The following is a 19598-nucleotide window of genomic DNA, read 5'->3' on the forward strand; positions in this document are numbered from 1 at the left end:
GGTGCCACGGGCGTGCGCTGGCATGCATGAGGCCACGCGGAGGGCAGAGGGGCGTTGGGCGGCGCCGAACGGCGTTGAGCCGCCGTTCCGTCCCCTGTCGGCTGCTACGGGGGTTCGGCCGCTGCAAGACACGCCGGCGCGGGCGGCCAAGGGCGCCACCGACGCCGGGAAGACGCCAAGCGCGCGTGCGGGGGTGCTGGCTAGGGAGAAGAAGCCGCGTGCAACGCGCCAAGCGCACTGTCTACGCGTGATTGAAACTGACGGACGAAAATGACACTGAAAACTGAATCTTTCTGAATATGAACAGCAACAGTGCACGCCAAGTGTTCGACAGAATGATCTAGGCATGTAGGGATTTTTCCTTGAGCTGATTTTTGGTGGAGTGGCTTCTCATTGCTCCAGTAGGCTGCCTGATTTTTGGTGAAATTTTTGGAGAAGTATAGGTATGAATTTCACCAAATTTGGCAAATCTGGTCCAAACTTGGAGAGTCTGAATTTTGAAAATTTTGAAAAGAGAAGGAGTGGATCAAGATGGTTCTGGGTTGTGGGTACAAAGGACTTTCCAGGAGAGTTGGTTTGAGGTCAAAACTCAAATGCAAAAGGGTACTTGCTTTGAAAAACTCTCAGGCTCCAAATAATTTTCAGAAATGATTTGAGTGAAAAGAAAATTAGGATAAAATCCAAAACTTGCTTGGATTAGTTGGGACAGAGAACTTAGGTTGATTACAAGGAGGAGGGGAGGTTTTGGAGTGGTTTTACCACATGGGCAAAATACAAAGTCATGGGTGGTTTTCAAGATATGAAAATCCCAAGTTTTCATAGAGTTTCTTTTTAAAAGAAAAAGATTAAACTCCCAAAATAAATTTGAGAGGGAACCAACAGAGAAGAAGTTTCAAAAGATCAAACACCATAGCTTGAATAAAAATAAAAACCTTGCCAAAGAAAAGGAAGTTTTTAAGAGGAAGGTTTTCTGGAAAAAAAATTTAAATGGCCTCTTTTCAAAAACCACAAAGTTTTTGCTGAAAACCAAATAAAATTTTTGGAGTGTCACAACACCTACCCCCTTAGGAAAAATCTCGTCCCCGAGATTTCAACTGTTCCTCAAATAAGTGTGGATGCTCTGTCCGAAGAAAATCCTCTCTTTCCCAAGTTGCTTCGCTTTCGGTGTGGTTGCTCCACTGAACTCTGAAAAACTTGATGGTCTTCTGTCGGGTCCTCCTTTCAGACTCCTCTAATATTTTTACTGGGCATTCCCGATACGTGAGGTCTGGCTGTACGTCAATGTTCTCATGGGATACTTGCTTCTCTGGTTTGCTTACGCACTTCCTTAATTGAGAGACGTGGAACACGTCGTGAATGTCGGACAAGTCTTCGGGTAAGTCTAGCTGGTAGGCTACAGTGCCTCTTCGTGCCACTATGCAGAATGGTCCAATGAATCTTGGTGCTAACTTTCCTTTAATCTTAAACCATTGCAGTCCCCTCATAGGTGATACTCGTAGGTACACGAATTCACCGGGTTCAAAATTTACCCCACGATGTTTCTGATCGTAATAACTCTTCTGTCGGCTTTGAGCGGTCTTGAGTCGGTCCCTGATTAGCTTGACTTTTTCCTTGGCTTCTTTGAGCACGTCTGGGCCGAAGATACGGCTGTCTCCAGTCTCTGACCAATTTAGCAGGGTACGACATCTCCGTCCCTATAGGGCTACAAAAGGAGCCATTTGCAGGCTGGCCTGGTAACTGTTGTTGTATGCGAACTCGGCATATGGCAGGCTTTCTTCCCAACTGGTTCCATAGGTGAGGACACATGCTCTCAGCATGTCTTCTAAAATTTGGTTTACGCCTTCAGTCTATCCATCAGTCTGTGGGTGGTATGCGGTACTGAAGGCTACTTGGGTTCCTAGAGCCTGTTGTAAATGCTCCCAAAATCTTGAGACGAACTGAGTGCCTCTGTCGGATATTATAGTCTTCGGGACGCCGTGCAGACAAGCTATGCGGGAAAGATAAATCCTGGCAAGCCTCTGAGTGGTGTGGGTCGTCTTTATTGGAATAAAGTGTGCCACTTTGGTTAACCTGTCAGTGATGACCCATATGGCATCATTCCCATGTCGTGACCGAGGTAGTCCGACAATGAAATCCATCCCTATTTCATCCCATTTCCACTCAGGTATTTTGTTCGGTTGCAGTAGTCCGGCTGGTCTCTGATGCTCAGCTTTTATGCGTTGGCATGAGTCGCAACATGCAATGAAGGTGGCTATGTCCCTCTTCATACCGTGCCACCAAAATCTTTCCTGAATATCTTTATACATTTTGGTTCCTCCAGGGTGGATCGAGTACGGGGCGGTGTGGGCTTCAGCTAAAATTTGCTGTTTAAGGTCTTCTATGTTTGGCACGCAGAGCCTTTCTCCATACCATAATATTCCTTCATTGTCTATGACGAATTCCGAGGCCTTGCCCATACTCAACTTTCTTTTGATGCCTTCGATGCTGGTGTGACCGGGCTGAGCTCCTTTAATTTTCCCCACAAGGTCGGGTTGTATTGCCAAGTTTGATATGGTGCCTTCTGCTAACATTATCAAGTTGAGCTTGGCAAATTCTTGTTGGAATTCGGGCCTCAAGCTGTGCAGATTGTTTTCGTCGGAGCTGGGGTTCCGACTAAGGGCATCGGCCACTACATTTGCTTTCCCTGGATGGTAATGGATACCAACATCATAATCCTTTACCAACTCCAACCAACGTCGTTGCCGTAAGTTTAGTTCTGGCTGTGTGAATATATATTTGAGACTTTTGTGATCCGTATATATTTCATATCGATTCCCAAGTAAGAAATGCCTCCATTCCTTGAGTGCATGAATAACTGTTGCCATTTCTAAGTCATGAGTGGGATAATTTTCCTCATGCTTGCGAAGTTGCCTTGAAGCGTAGGCGGCAACCTTGCCTTCCTGCATCAACACGCATCCGAGACCCTTTCTGGACGCGTCACAATATACTTCAAAATTCTTGTGTATGCCGGGTACAATTAATACCGGTGCTGTCGTTAACTTCCGCTTTAGTTCTTGGAAACTTTTCTCGCAGGCTTCTGTCCATTCAAACTTCTTATCTTTCTTGAGTAACTGCGTCATAGGCTTGGCTATGGTGGAGAATCCTTCAATAAATCTGCGGTAATATCCTGCCATTCCCAAGAAACTCCGTATGTCCGTTACGCTGGCTGGTGACTTCCAGCCAAGTACGGCCTTGACTTTCTCTGGGTCCACTGCGATACCGTCTTGGGTCAGTACGTGGCCTAGAAAGCCTACTTGTCTTAGCCAAAATTCGCACTTGCTGAACTTGGCATACAATTGGTGTTTTCTGAGCTCTCCTAGCACAATCCTGAGATGTTCTGCGTGCTCTTGTGGTGTCTTGGAGTATACCAGAATATCGTCGATGAATACCACGATGAACTTGTCCATAAACTTCATAAATACTTTGTTCATGAAGTGAACAAAATATGCTGGGGCGTTAGTTAATCTAAATGGCATCACTGTGAACTCATACAGTCCCTATCTGGAGGTGAAGGCTGTTTTGGGGATATCTTCCGTTCGTACCTTCAATTGATGGTATCCTGACCTTAAGTCAATTTTTGAGAATACCTTGGCCTGAGCGAGGTGATCAAACAAATCGTTTATCCTTGGCATCGGGTATTTGTTTTTGACTGTGACCATGTTAAGTGCTCGATAGTCAATACACAATCTCAGCGTTCCATCCTTCTTTTTGGCAAATAAAATTTGTGATCCCTAAGGTGAGGAGCTGGCTCGAATGTATCCTTTGTCTAGCATTTCCTTTATTTGTTTCTTTAACTCAACTAATTCGGATGGTGCCATTCGGTACGGTATCTTGTATATGGGGGTGGTTCCTGGTGCGAGCTCAATGCTGAATTCTATCTCTCGGTCTGGTGGCATGCCTGGTAGCTCTTCAGGGAATACATCTGGAAATTCACACACTACTGGAACCTTGTTTAGCTCAGAAACGTCCACCTTATTTAATCTCGGTTGTCGGGGTATTTTTCCTTCCTTGGCTGATACTCTTATTGTCTTCCCTTGGTGGTGTGTGAGAATTACGGTCCTGTTGAAACAGTCGATAAACCCCTTGTTGGTGGTTAGCCAATCCATCCCTAGGATGACATCCAGTCCTTTATTTTCCAACACAATAAGATTTGCGTGAAACTCCAATCCTTCGAACTCAATGACCACATTCTGACAGTAATTCTGAGTAACTTGCTGAATCCCAGGGGACTTGATGATCATGGATTTCTCCAAAGGAAGCATCGAAAAATTATTTTGCAAAGCAAAACTTTTCGAAATGAAAGAGTGAGAAGCTCCAGAATCAAACAAAACCATTGCAGGTATTGTGTTGACAGGAAACGTACCGAGTACGATATCCGGAGCATTTTGTGCCTCCTCTTTGGTTACGTGGTTCAGATGACCCTTCCTGTGGTTATTGTTGGGATTGAAATTGTTTCGCTTGGGCACTGAATTGTTGTCGCCGTTGTTCGGCTTTGGGGTTGAGTTCCTTGGCTTGGGGCACTGTTTGGCATAGTGCCCTTCTTCTCCACAAGCGTAACAAGTAACGCCGGGGCGATAGGTGAATTCCTTGTCCCTTGCATGAAAATTCTTGATTGGGCGTGAGACATTGGATGAGGATTTGTGTGTCCCACCCTTTTGAAAATCCATCCTGCTTCGGTGATTGCGAGCATGGTTAGTCTGGTCCCTTTTTCGCTTGCGGATATCTTCCAGACTGTGTCTCTCATTTTCCAGAGTAATGGCTTTGTCCACCAGTGTTTTAAAATCAGGAAAAGTGTGCACGACCAGTTGGCATTTAAGCGCGGGCGCCAGACCGTCAAGGAATTTCTCCATCTTCTTGCTTTCAGTCATACGTTCTTCATTGGCATAGCGGGACAATAGAGTAAATTGACCGTTGTATTCCGACACTGTCATGTTCCTTTGTTTGAGGTCATCGAACTCTCTCTTCTTAATTTTCATAATACTCTTGGGAATGTGTGCACCACGGAAACCTTCCTTGAAATCATCCCAGGTTATATCATTTTCGTTGGGGTGCATGTGCAGAAAATTCTCCCGCCATGATGCAGCTGCTCCTGTGAAATAGTGCGGAGCATATAGTACTTTCTCGAGATCTGAACATTTTGCAATAATTAATTTTCTCTCCATATCTCGAAGCCAATCCTCGGCTTCAAGAGGCTTGTCAATATGACAAAATGTTTGAGGACGTGTCTTCTGTAGCTCAGATAACTTGGAATGCTGCTGATACTGTCCATGGTGATTTCCCATGTTGATGACTTGGTTCATCATTTCACGATGTTGTTGCTGACTCTGTTCCTAAAGGCGGCACATTTGGGAAAGTGCCATTTCACTGTTTTGTTGACTCGACTGCCCTTGTGTGAAATTGTTGCCTGGTTGAGTGTCATAATCTTCCTCTGGCGGAGTAGGCATGGAGCGAGTCCAAGGACGAGACATTTTTTCACTCTGGGGATATATTTTGTAAAACCCATAAGAAAAGCGAAGATGGTCGCAAAAACAAATCCATAAATGCACAAGGATGGCAAATAATTTAAATGACCAAGATCACTTAAGAAAACAAATCGAATTGCGCACGGAGAAGGACTGCTCATTACATATCTTACACGCGGGCGATAATTATACAATACATCACTCAGGATATGCGTACATAATCCTGACATGTTATTTAGGCTAGTGCACTTCTCTAGACCCTACATGATGCGCAAACAGGCTACTTCTCACAACCTATGCACATATAAACATATCATACAAGGAGGTACATTACATGGCGGCTAAGCGTACTCAGGTGGAGATGTTGACGACCTCCTTTGCCCTGCCGAGGGCGAGGCGTAGCGAGGTTGGGGACTCTACTTCCTCCTTGCTAATAGGCTCCATACATGTAGTGTTGCGCAGAGTGGACGGAGCGGTTGCCAGGGGCGGAACAACACGAACAGGAGTGGGCGCGAAGGGTGGTGCAGTGCGCGCTGGAGTCGGTGCAATGACTTGGTTGAATTCTTCGGTAGAAGGTAGGCAACGAGTAGGCATATAAGATGCTGAGGACGAGACCAAAGTCAGTGGCGGTGCGGTGAGTAGGAGCTCCCTCCTGTTGGCAGCACAGCCATGAACTGAGTCCATGCGGGCAGCCACAAAGTCGTCCGCCAGGTTGTCGAAGGCTGCCTCCAGGGCCCGGAGATACTCAATGAGCATCTCAAAAGCCTCGTCTCGTTCTCCTCTAGGGCAGGAGTATGCGTAGTGACAGGTGTAAGGCACATGGCACGGAAGATAACGGTAACGACGAGTCTTCATCACGGGGAGGACATCCCTGAGACGAGCTATCGCCTCGCGGGCTGCCATCTGCATAGCATGCCTCTTCGTAGGCATGGCTCTTCCCAAGAACCGGAAGCGGCGTAACTCATCACGCCCTCCCTTGCTGCACCGCGGCCTGGTGCATGGTCAGACTGTCGTTGACTCGGTGCTGGCAGAGTGTGAAGACTGGGCGCATAGATGGCCCCATCGCGACCTGAACGATGAAGGAAAGAAGCTTGACGAACCCATCGGGCACGTTGGCGAAGGTCTGAGACTTGCAGCTGTTGTCGGCCATCTACAAAAGTAGGCAAAAATTCTGCATGGTCAGATCATAAATTTATGCTGACTGACAGAAAATGACTACAATCAAGAAAATATGGAAAGGCTCACTCATGCTAATAACCAATTAGCGATCGCACCTAGTGGCTTCCTACAGTCAGCCTGGCTCTGGTACCAAGCTTGTCACGACCGGTTTTCCAATCAAAATATTTATTGAGAAACCAATCTTTTGAGTCCAGTATGAGAGAAATCCTCCTTACTGGTAGACAAATTCTTGATACAATAAGCCAGTAGCATAAAATATATTACAGGGTCGAACTACGGTTGCTCAACCAAATTATTACAAGCACGCCAATAAATATACATATTGGCGGACATGACACAGTGGTATGGAGGCATACTACTGACTCGAGGATAGGGCGGTGGTGGAAAAACACAGCGGGGAGAGAGATACAAGTCTCTAAAACTGTCATCTCATCGAGCGTCGAGGTGAGGCTCGATGAATTTATTTGGTAGCGGAAGCGGATATAATACAGTGACCAAATCCAGGGTCGTACGAGACTGACTGGGACTCCTCTAGGCGTCGGACTCGCTATCAAATTCTTCATCCATGAGATTGCCTTCGTCAGCATCTGGCCAAATCAACAAGCCAGTGAGTACTTTGAAAGTACTCGCAAGACAGTTCGGACGTAAGATATAACAAATGCATGCATGAATGCGTCATGATTAATTCACCAATGTATATTCAAAAATTAGCATAACGAGGTAAGTAAAAGGGAAACGGCGGTAGTCCGTCTGAAATCCCACAAAACATAAGTGAAGACCGATCGGGTGTCTGAAGCGACGCCTCGAAAGGTGAACAAATAAATATAAGGAAATGATGCCACAGTCGGGCGTCTTAGCGACACCACATAAAGGGCTTTAAAAGAAATGCCACAGTCGGACGTCGGGGCGACATCACAGAAAGGTCTTTAAAAGAAATACCACAGTCGGGTGTCTTAGCGACACCACATAAAGGGCTTTAAAAGAAAAGCCACAGTCGGACGTCTTAGCGACACCACATAAAGGGCTTGAAAGGAAATGCCACAGTCGGACGTCGGGGCGACATCACAGAAAGGGATTTAAAAGAAATGCCACAGTCGGGCGTCTTAGCGACACCACATAAAGGGCTTGAAAAGAAAGTAAAATACAACAATGCCACAGTCGGACGTCTGAGCGACATCGCAGAAAGGGCTTTTATTCACAAGTAAATAATACTCATAATAAACATTCAATTTATGAGAATAAATGGGTTAGTCCATTCACAGGAATAATCATTTAACCGGACTTAGCACTCATGCGATTCACCGGAGTCTCTGTCATCAAAACTGACATTTGATCAGGATAAGATAATATCGATCTTGGACATGGAATAGATGATTTGGAGGAATATATGACTCTGCAGAGTTTGTACAAAATTTTTCCCACAGCCAACGGATTTCCGTAGTCCCGAAGGACTAGTTCCGTTTACGGTTTTTCAGGAGAAAACACAGCTAACCGGTACACACCCATGCTACCTCTTGATGCTAGGAATCACCCTAGACATCGTCCAAGAAAAACTTTTGAGACGGGGAGATCACAATCTCGAATAGCATGGGATCAAATTTATATACGCGCACTCTAAGGGGTGCCCCCCTCTCGGTCCCAACCGGAAACACCCATGCCCCCTGACCGGATGACTGGCTTTAATCCAGGGCCATGGAACCATCATCACGGCCTCTCCTTTTTGGTGTGTACCAGGAAAGCGGTTTACAACTTACTAAGCCATATTCCTTATGGAAAACCTGTGGTAGTACAAGGAAGGAAGAATGGAAGGAACTGGAATGATACGAGTTGACATTGAAGCCACATAGTCTGGCATAAGCCTGTCATGCTACAACACTGCCATCTTACCCATCCTCATGCCAATACGTGGCCATGCATACTCACATCCATCCACTCATGGAACTCACTTGCCTCATCGTCTCAGGTAACAGGACATTCATCGGTATGTTCATCAACATGCCATAAACTACTTAATGCAAACATGCCAAAACAATCATCATATCAAAAGTTCAAACATGCTTGCCTGGTTCGGAGTAGTCGGAGCCTAGCTCGGTGAAGTTCGCGGCTCCGTCACCTCCTTCGGTATCTACGGTATAAAGAAAATATATGCGCTATCGTAAATACCAAGAGGCGCACAAAAAGTATTCCAAATATTTTTCAAATAAATCTGATAAAAAACTAGACGAAATTTTAAAGAGTACAGAAAAAGAATCAATCAAAAATACTTTTCTGTTTAAAAGTTATAAAGTTTTTTGTCCAGGGACTCATGTGTAAAGAAACAGAAAGTTCCCAGGGGCTAGCTTATAAAAACAGAAAACGTTCCAGTCTTGAATACGCCAGCCCAGAGGGGAAAGCGTATTTTGCCCGAAGGCGCTTCCAGAAAACGATTCACTTAGAAATGACAGAGAGGCTGACGGTGGGGTCCCACTCGTCAGGTTTAAACTTTCAAATGGGGGGGGGACGAAGCTCGTCGGCGCCCGAGAGCCGCGGTGGTCGCCGGCGGTGATCCACGGCGAGGCAGGGGGATCGGAGGGTACCTCCGTGATCAGGGCACCTTTCCGCGTCGGTTGGTGGTTGTGGTGGTCGCCAGCGAGTACCACGTCGACGGCGAGCTTAGCTCTGGCGGACGGCGGCTCGGGTGGTCGAGGGACTCGTCGGAGAGAGCTGCGAAGGACAAATTGATGCTGGCGTTAGCTTACTGGGTGCTAGAGGGAGTAACTGCCGGGGTTTGCGCGCCGGAGACAGCCTCACCGGAGCGAATCGTGGTGGAGGCCGAGGCGGATCGGGGCGGCCGGAGTTGGGGGAGGAGACCTCCTCGAGGTCCTCCGGGTGGCTTGGCAGAGCTTTGGTGAGGTGTAGAGGTGGTGCGTGCTCGAGGGTGAGCTCGGGGGCCCTTTTTATAGGCGGCCCGAGGCGGTGGCCGTGAACGGGGGTCTCCGGTGAAGGTTACGGCGGCGCAGGGCTTGGTCGGGGGTAATTAGGACGTTGGGCGTCATCGTGGAGGTCCACGGTTCCGTTTAGGTGCTAATCGAGCTGGGCGAATTCGACAGAACGGGGCGGCGCGGGCCCGTCGGCGGCAGTGAGCACGTCCCGTGCTTGCCGGGCCACGGTGACGGTGCCACGGTCATGCGCTGGCATGCATGAGGCCATGCGGAGGGCAGAGGGGCGTTGGGCGGCGCCGAACGGTGTTGAGCCGCCGTTCCGTCCCCTGTCGGCTACTACAGGGGTTCGGCCACCGCAAGACACGCCGGCGCGGGCGGCCAAGGGTGCCACCGACGCCGGGAAGACGCCAAGCGCGCGTGCGGGGGTGCTGGCTAGGGAGAAGAAGCCGCGTGCAACGCGCCAAGCGCACTGTCTACACGTGATTGAAACTGAAGGACGAAAACGACACTGAAAACTGAATCTTTCTGAATATGAACAGCAACAGTGCACGCGAAGTGTTCGACAGAATGATCTAGGCATGTAGGGCTTTTTCCTTGAGCTAATTTTTGGTGGAGTGGCTTCTCATTGCTCCAGTAGGCTGCCTGATTTTTGGTGAAATTTTTGGAGAAGTGTAGGTATGAATTTCACCAAATTTGGCAAATCTGGTCCAAACTTGCAGAGACTGAATTTTGAAAAATTTGAAAAGAGAAGGAGTGGATCAAGATGGTTCTGGGTTGTGGGTACAAAGGACTTTCCAGGAGAGTTGGTTTGAGGTCAAAACTCAAATGCAAAAGGGTACTTGCTTTGAAAAACTCTCAGGCTCCAAATAAGTTTCAGAAATGATTTGAGTGAAAAGAAAATTAGGATAAAATCCAAAACTTGCTTGGATTAGTTGGGACAGAGAACTTAGGTTGATTACAAGGAGGAGGGGAGGTTTTGGAGGGGTTTTACCACATGGGCAAAATACAAAGTCATGGGTGGTTTTCAAGATATGAAAATCCCAAGTTTTCATAGAGTTTCTTTTTAAAAGAAAAAGATTAAACTCCCAAAATAAATTTGAGAGGGAACCAACAGAGAAGAAGTTTCAAAAGATCAAACACCATAGCTTGAATAAAAATAAAAACCTTGCCAAAGAAAAGGAAGTTTTTAAGAGGAAGGTTTTCTGGAAAAAAATTTTAAATGGCCTCTTTTCAAAAACCACAAAGTTTTTGCTGAAAACCAAATAAAAATTTTGGAGTGTCACAACACCCCCCGGAGCCACCCCACCGACGCCCCCGTCGACAGCCTCTGATCCTCTTCGCCGACACCTTCCTCAACCCTACCAGAGTCGCTTCGCCGACACCTTCCTCAAACCTACCGGAGCCGCTTCACCGACACCATCGTCAACCCTACCGGAGTAGCTTTGCCTACCATTCTCAACCCTACCGGGGCCGGTTTGCCAACTCACAAGTCCACGGCCTCAGATCCGCTTCCTCGCACCCTCATCCAACCTACCGGAGTAGCTTCTGACGCCCCGTCCACGGCTACAGATCCGCATCGTCGACAGCACCCTTAACCCAACCACCGGAGCAGCTTCTGACGCCCCGTCCACGGTCGCTGATCCACATCGTTGACACCATCCTTAACCGCCGGAGCAGCTTCTGACACCCCATCCACGGCCGCATATCTGCGTCATCGACACCATCCTTAACCCAACCACTGGAGCAGCTTCACCTACGCCCTCGTCCACGGCCATAGATCCGCTTCGTCCACACCGTAGTCCACCCTACCGGAGCCGCTCCACAAACACCCTACTCGATAGTTCTAGATCTCCTTACCGGACCCCGACAGCCAGCGCAGCATCACCACCCTCGACATTTCTAACCTGATTCCCACCGTCTGGAGAGATGCCAAGCACCCGCCACGGCCTAGGTACTTGTCACCTTTAAACCCGTCCAGCATCACCTGACCGATGTACTTCAAATATACTAACCGATCGCTGTTACCTGTTATGCAGCTGGCGAAAACTACAAGGATGATGTTTCTTCTAGATCTAGCAGCTTGGCCAACCAAGATCCTGGACTGAGGCATTGCTATGATCTTGTAAGCGTGTCTCTCTCTTGTATTGTTCTGTGCCTGCCACTGTGCTTTGCTAGGATTTTCGACCAGTAATCCCTTTATGCAGACAATGATTTCTATTACTGTCTGCTAAATTAGATATGTAGATGTCAAACATGATACTACCTCGTACCTTTGTTCCTCAATATAAGTCTTTCTAGAGATTCCACTATAGGCTACATACGGAGCAAAATGAGTGAATATACACTCGAAAATGCATCTATATACATCTGTATGTGGTCCATACTGGAATCTCTACAAAGATATATATTTAGGAACAGGGGCAGTTCATTACACAAAATCGTAGGTGGCATGTAGGAATTCCAGTGCACTACATTAAGCTCCCTTAGAGTGTCTGCTAGTCTAGCATACAGAGTCATGGGTAGTTTATGGTACGCACACAATCGTTAATTGGTGGTTTAAATATGCGCAAGGGATATGCAATGTAGTATCATGTAGAGATGTCTGAAATTAGCCGTGTCAACTAGAAGATAGGGTTACACAATGAAAAAGTACAAGATGTATGTGGCAATTTCATGGAACATCGCAAAAAAAGGAGAGGCAGCGGTGAGCCTATACAGTGTGCTATGGTACGTCACTCCTCCATTGCAATCATCGTGACATGTTATTTGTGTGCCAGTTCTATTAGCCAAGTTTCTTAGGGACAGTTATTATGAGTTATCCTAAGAAAATAAGCACCTGTGAATATAAGCTCCATGTAATAAGCCAACCAGTTCTTTTCATTGCGTTTTTAGCTTATCCTTGGTATGATCAGTGGAAAGTCTAGATTGCATTATATATTTTTCATTTTGCTGCCCATATGGAAATTAATTTGACTTGCAAACATCACAAATTGAACCCAGTGCAGTAATTAATATGATAGGAAAACAGACCATCACTATATGCTCAAAATGCAAATACAAAGATACCATCTACTTGGCACAATCTACTTTGGTCAATGTTTTCCATAGAGATCACATTGCCTAATTTAAACGAAGAACGCATGACCCACATTTAAATGAAGAACAATTATTTATTAAAATTCGATGGTCCAAGTGGCTGGTTATTATCATATAGTAGCACCACCTGAAAGCATCATATAGCAGCAGTAGCAGCTCATAGCAACTCATCATACAGCAGCAGCAGTCTGCAATTCATCATATACCAGCAACAGCTAATAGCAATTCATCATATAGCAGCAGCAGGAGCAACTCATAGCAATTCATCATATAGCAGCAGGAGGAGCAGCTCATAGCAATTCATCATATAGCAGCAGCAGGAGCAGCTTGTAGCAACTCATCATATAGCAGCAGCAACTCATAGCAATTCATCATATAGCAGTAGCAGCAGCTCATAGCAACTCATCATACAGCAGCAGTAGCTCATAGCAATTCATCATATAGCAGCAGCAGGATCAGCTCATAGCAATGCATCATATAGCAGCAACAGAAGCAGCTCATAGCAATTCATCGTATAGTGGATCAGAATGAAAATTTGGCAAAAATTCAGAGGAGATCCTCACCTTCTTGGATGAGCTCATCCTTCAACAGCACCCCAAGGCCATGGCCTGGGAGGAGGCGAGGGGGAATAAGGTGCCTTCTGCCGCAGTGTGGCATCGGCCGTAGTTGTGCAGCGCCCGTCGGAGTAGTGCGTTGGACAAACCACAGTGGAGCAGCTGCTGGAGACCATGAGAATGAGGGGCGGTGCCAGAGGGAGGAGGAGCCAGGGAGATTTGCCCCTACCCTCCGGCCATGTAGCCTAGCTGGACATAGCATCGTCGAGGACCAGGCCAGATGAGACCAGTGCCGACAGCTCGCTGGAGGAACCCTAGTGCTGCAGGCAGGGGATCGAGGTAGAGGGAAAGGGGAGAGGAGATGCAAGCGGGCAGGGCAATGAATGCTTGCGTGTTTGTTTTTACTTGAGGGTCAGGTGTGACACGGGCGTCAGCAGTTGCATTTTGAGTGTAATATAGGCAGACAATAGAGTCATTTCACTATTCCCCTTCCCTTCAATTTTTAGTGAGGTTCTACCCGAAACACCCCCTCCAAAGTGAAATTAGTTAAGCCCAAGCCCATAACTCAAAAATGACTTCTTTACATCTTTTATGGCTTATTTTGACAATATGCCCTGAAAAGACGGAATCGAACTGGCCCTTAACCTGCAATTCAATTGTGCTTACAATGATGAATCACTCCTGCCTACTATCTGTACATTTAGGCATCATCATACATGGCATAACCTAATACATGTGCATTCCATTGTAGAATCTGGAATATGCAATGTTTATGTTAGTTCATACGTTGCACATGATGGTTAAATGCCCCTTAAATCTGGTCAGTCAAGTGATGGTATTTAAGCCTCCTTCTTTGCTTCTTTTCTTGATATGTAAGATTTGCTCACACATCTGTTCAATTGCTTGTTTGCATCAGCCATCCATACTAGGACTGTTTGCTTTGATTACTTGATGTTCTTGACCTAACACTCTAACAGAGCTTGTCAATGATTTAAACACTAAGGGCTGCTGTAGTGGGGCCTTGTCTAACTCATAGGTGACATAAATGTTTGGCTGTACACTACAGTAGGCTCTCCAAGAGTACCTGGAGATCCAGTTCGAACGTATGCCTAGTTTTTACATAGTGCAGACATAGTAAATGCTCATTTCATTGTGTGCAAGTGCAAGAGATGCAGCATGTTTCATTATGTGGTGTTGTTTTGTTATAAGCTCATCCTTTTGTGTTCACAGTCTGCAAAGTATGCATATTTATCTTCCAAGGAGAGGAGTAACTAGTTTGTGTCACCTTGTAGAGGGGTTGCAATGAAGATAAGATTGAGGATTTCCAAGTACAAGATGTTAGGAAGGAGCCTTGCAAGAGAAGTAGGAGCTGCGCTGAGCCTCTTCAACCTGCTAAGGTAAGTCACTGTATGCAACTCAACAGTTCAATTCCTTGTTTGTTTCAGGCATAGTTAATTTTCTCTTTTCAATTGCTTTATTTGTCCTCACTTAATGAGATGCCCAAATAACTATGCCTGATGTTCAGTACTTGTATCACTATTAGTTGACATAATTAAAGGCCTTACCATTTAATTACTCTGCCGAAGTGTGCCTGAAGCTTTGAAGTCTATTAACCAACTATTATTGCATGAGGCTCACAATCTAGTTTATACTACGCTAATGATTGCATAGTTTTGCCTGCTGTAGTATGTTTGTATGAAACCCTCTGCTGTTCATTGCTCCCTAAGACTTTAATTGAGATACAGAATGGCCAACTGCTTGCTTACTTATACGCAATGTGCTGTCTAAATTTGTAACTTGTCTGTGTTTTCGATTGGGCCCCAACATCATGCTCCTCTGGTGAGCTGAGAGGGATTTCTATATGCAGGCTGCACAGACTATCTTTTTTATAATTTTTAAAATATCACATTCTTATGCTTCATGACCTGTAACATTTTTTTGTGAAAGTGACATGTAACATTATTGTTAGTCCTATTTTGCCATGTAGTACAAAAGAGTGTCTTGTTCGCTTCACTGTTGTAACTATATTTTTGCCCTAGTCATGTGTACTTACAGAAACATTTCAGGATGAAGTGACATCAACACAAAAATCTGCGAGCAGTGCGGCATGGCCGTTACTGAATGATTATGAATTGGAATTGGAATGTGCTGATGTTCTCGAGCATCAACTAGAGGTGGCAAGACAACGTGTACATGATTGTCAACGTATAATCAACAAGTTGAGACTGGATATGCAGGTATTAGATGCAGGAGTCAAAAAAATGAAACAAGACACCGAGGTAACCATGAAGGAATTGGAGATTTTGCAGACTAAAATTTGTGCTATCTGAATCCAGCCAATCCTATTTTCTGAAGAGATTAGAGTTCAAATGAAGTTAACTTGATGCGCGTCCATGATGTATGAGCTGTATTTGCCTACTGTATGTAATTTGCTATTTGTGTATACTTTATTATCACCTGTGCCGAACCATAATGCCCACTGGCTATAATCGGCTGTAATTTCTTTATTGTATAGTGTAGGATTATTCTACCTTTCTATACCTTGATCTCTTTGTTGTATAGTGTATGCTTTTTAGAGGTGATAGTATTGAGTAGGATAATTGTTTGAATATGCTATATCGTTCAAACGGGGGCCAACTCGCCCGACCATGGCCCTTCACGGGCCGTCTGATCCATGGGCCTTCTACGTCTCGTAGGATCCATGGGCCTTCTACGTCTCGCAGGATCAATGGGCCTTCTACGTCTCGTAGGATCCATGGGCCTTCTACGTCTCGTAGGATCCATGGGCCTTCTACGTCACGTAGGATCCATGGGTCGCCGACTCATTTATGGGTCTTGTACGGGCCTTTAATGGGCCGTAGACGGGCCTATAATGGAAATCGTACGTTTTATGGGCTGACCATAACGGGCCATTAATAGGCCGTATTTGGTGATGCTATGAAAATGGCCCAACAGACTAATGGACCACAAACGGGCCGACTGTAATGACGGGCTGAATTTGGCCCACAAGCAGAAAATGATAGTAACGAGCCGTAAGTAACCGAATGCTGCAAATGAGCCCAAGAATAAATGGGCCCTCAGAAGGCCGAAAGTTAACTTGTGCTGGAAACAGCCCAACGGAATAACGACGCGTTAATGGGTATAAAGTGTTACACTGTTCATTACGGGTCAGTTTCACCGCGGGCCGTTAATGGGTGTAAAGCAATACACTGTTCATTATGGGCCAGTTTCACCACGGGCCGCTAATGGGACAAGAGTTACAAAGGGCCTCATATTGGCCGAAAGACGTCATGGGCCAGAAGTGAAAACGGGCTGGAATCATATTGGATGGCCTAGATGACGCTACTGGGCCTAATACGCATAGGGCGTACCGGGCCTTGGGTTAGCGGGCTGTAAATGGCTATTTGCTAACAGGCCGTTAACAGGCTTTCCATGGGCCGGCCCGCCAGCTTTTGACCAAGTCAAACGGGCCGGCCTTTTCACAGGAATGGGCCACTGTTGGGCCGTGCCACATGTCGAAGTATCATAGGCGCCTTCTGTCCAGTGAGTGGATGACATCTGTCCCAATGATGAGCCGACACGTGTTTCCTCCAGCCAACGATGATTTTACACGTGGAAAATCCCCATTGGTTGGAGCTGTTAATGGGTTATCGGATCCAAAACCTGACCCGATAGCTTAACAGCGTTCCGTTATGGTGGATGCCACCTGTCGGTCACCCTTGATGAAAGCACTTCTGTGACGCGCGATTTATCTTCATGGAAGTGGACACTTCCGTGATGATAATTTTGGTAATGTCATGGAACACTTCTATGACAGCATAGGTATGACTATCTTGATTCTGTCATAAAATCGTCATGGATGTACATGCATGACAAAAAACGCGACCTACTGTGACAAACACGTATCATCACGGAAGTGTATTTTTTTGTAGTGCTAGGGCACCCTAGGGTAGGGGTCTCCACTACAGATCCTTTTTTTAAAGCGCCTCCACTACAAATCGGCTTCTCCCTCATCCTCTTGAAGAAAACCGCTGATGCGTGCGGCGGTAGGGTTTGTAGGAGTACTACAGCATGCGGGGCACGCCATGGTAAACGGGAAAGGGATTGAGTTCGAGTCGACGCCTTAAATATGTGTGGGCCTCTTAGTTTTATAAGAATGAGGCAACATTTTTGGGTTCGGAGACTAGTGGAGATATAGTACATACAAAAAATTGTGGACGTAGGTTCGACCGAAAGGCAATGATCCATGGGCCCTGCATTTTGATATTACCCAGGGCGGCGTTAAATTTGGTACTCTACTCAAAACTAGTAAGGTACACATGCATTGAACGCATGAGATTTCGAAACCAAATTATGAATAAATACACACTATAGCATGTAAAGCTTTGAGTCAGATATGCATGATGTAGATATTCGTGTAGTTCTTATAGTTCATCTCATTCAAAATCAATTAGTTTTATAAAAATGTTATGATTCATGGGGTTTTGCATTGTAAAGCATAAAGTAAAAAACAAATAATGGCAATTCATTTAGAAAATAATAATAATTTTATGGCACATTCTAGAACAAATGAGAAGTGCTTGTGTTTTGAGGTTTGTGCATTATGCTTAAGTTCAACCATGGAGTCTTCTAAATTGTACATGTGGCAGATCTGGTGGAATGTTGATGATATCCAACGACCAGTAGTGCTCGGATTTGCCATCTCTGCACTGTCGGATTAGCTTCATCCAGCGACCATCTTTCAAAGTTATTCGCACACTATATAGTTCTTGTGCCATAGTTGCATGTCTTGGAAAAAAGCTACTAGTGGGTTGTACTTGCTATTTAGGAATAGAAGATGTATACATGGAAGTTGTAGAGAAAGAGATGACATGGAGTATCTCAATTCCTATGAGTAGGGATTGGAAAAGAGATGTCATTTGGTTCACATCATACGAACTTTTCTATTGAATCTAGAGATGACTTGTATCTCAATTCCTACGAGGAGGGATTAGAAAAGAGATGTAATTTGGTTCATAGCATAGGAACTTTTCTATTGAATATACGCTAATGTTTATTTTCATTTGAAATTATGGGAGTATAGGAATCCATTCATATGAACCAAGTGGCTCTAAAGCTATAAAAATGATATCGTGTTCATTTCCTTTGAAATGTGGAGTATATGAATGTATTCCTATGAACGATTTGGCTCTAAAGGAAAAAATCCTATAAAAGTCATATCATATAGAGTTCCTATGATATTCCTCCACACCAAAGGATGGTTGAATTGCTGCAGGTGATACGATGGTCTTTCTTTGTAAACTCCTCCCCCATCTATATAGTTACCTCTCGAAGATGAATGAAATGATATATACAGGGTATTCTACATGTGCAATTTGGTACACGAAAACTCGATAAAAGTTTGGAGGTTCGAATTTTCAATAAAGCTATATGCACTGCATTTTGGAATAGAGGGAGCATACAGCAGTTGCTAACACTCACATGGAAGATTTGTGTGTAGGAGGAGTGGCTGTTCTGTTAAATGACATGGCAAAACTGACACTGTCGGATGCCGATCTAACGGTTCTTATGGTGTTCGTCAAGGAAAGGCTTGTGGCGAATGTGTCGGAGTAATTGGACACGGGTACCCCGAAGACGGCGAGACAGTAATTCAAGACATCGGGGCTAGCAAAGCCCCTTAGTCCAACTACCCGGTCGACTGCTGGCTGCTGGCTGCTCACTGCTCCACCAGGCCGGCTGCTGGCTGCCGACTGCTCCACCAGGCCGACTGCTGGCTGCTGACTGCTCCACCAGACCGGCTGCTGGCTGCCGACTGCTCCACCAGGCCGGCTGCTGTCTGCCAACTGCTCCAACCAGCCGGCTGCCCGAAGTCAACTGCAACCTGACGCGACCCCGACCAGATGGCCGTACCCGGCACTGTTCACATGTCACCCCAGCCATCATGTACAATATCCCTTGTCCCTGGGCACTATTTATGAAGTGACCCAGGGGACAAGGATGACACCCCACCATACCCCCTTGCTCCCATACCACCGCATAGCTTAGATAGTAAGCTAGCTCCACACTATATATAGCCATTCATCCATCCATCCATCCATTCTCACATGCACTCACGCATGAGGTCACACACATCCATTCGGCCATAAGCCATGGGCATAGCCGGCCACTAGAGCATACCTCATACAGGCATATACAAAGTCAGATACCCATGGTACTGATCCCAGATACAGCTCTAGGAGCAACTCTGTACCAGATATATCAGATATACTCAGACATGTAGGAGTAGGGGTATTATCTCTTTGGAGAGCCCCGAACCTGGGTAAACTACCGTGTGCTATTCGTATACC

Source organism: Triticum aestivum, chromosome 6B (genome assembly GCF_018294505.1).
Source record: "Triticum aestivum cultivar Chinese Spring chromosome 6B, IWGSC CS RefSeq v2.1, whole genome shotgun sequence".
Lineage (NCBI taxonomy): Eukaryota > Viridiplantae > Streptophyta > Magnoliopsida > Poales > Poaceae > Triticum > Triticum aestivum.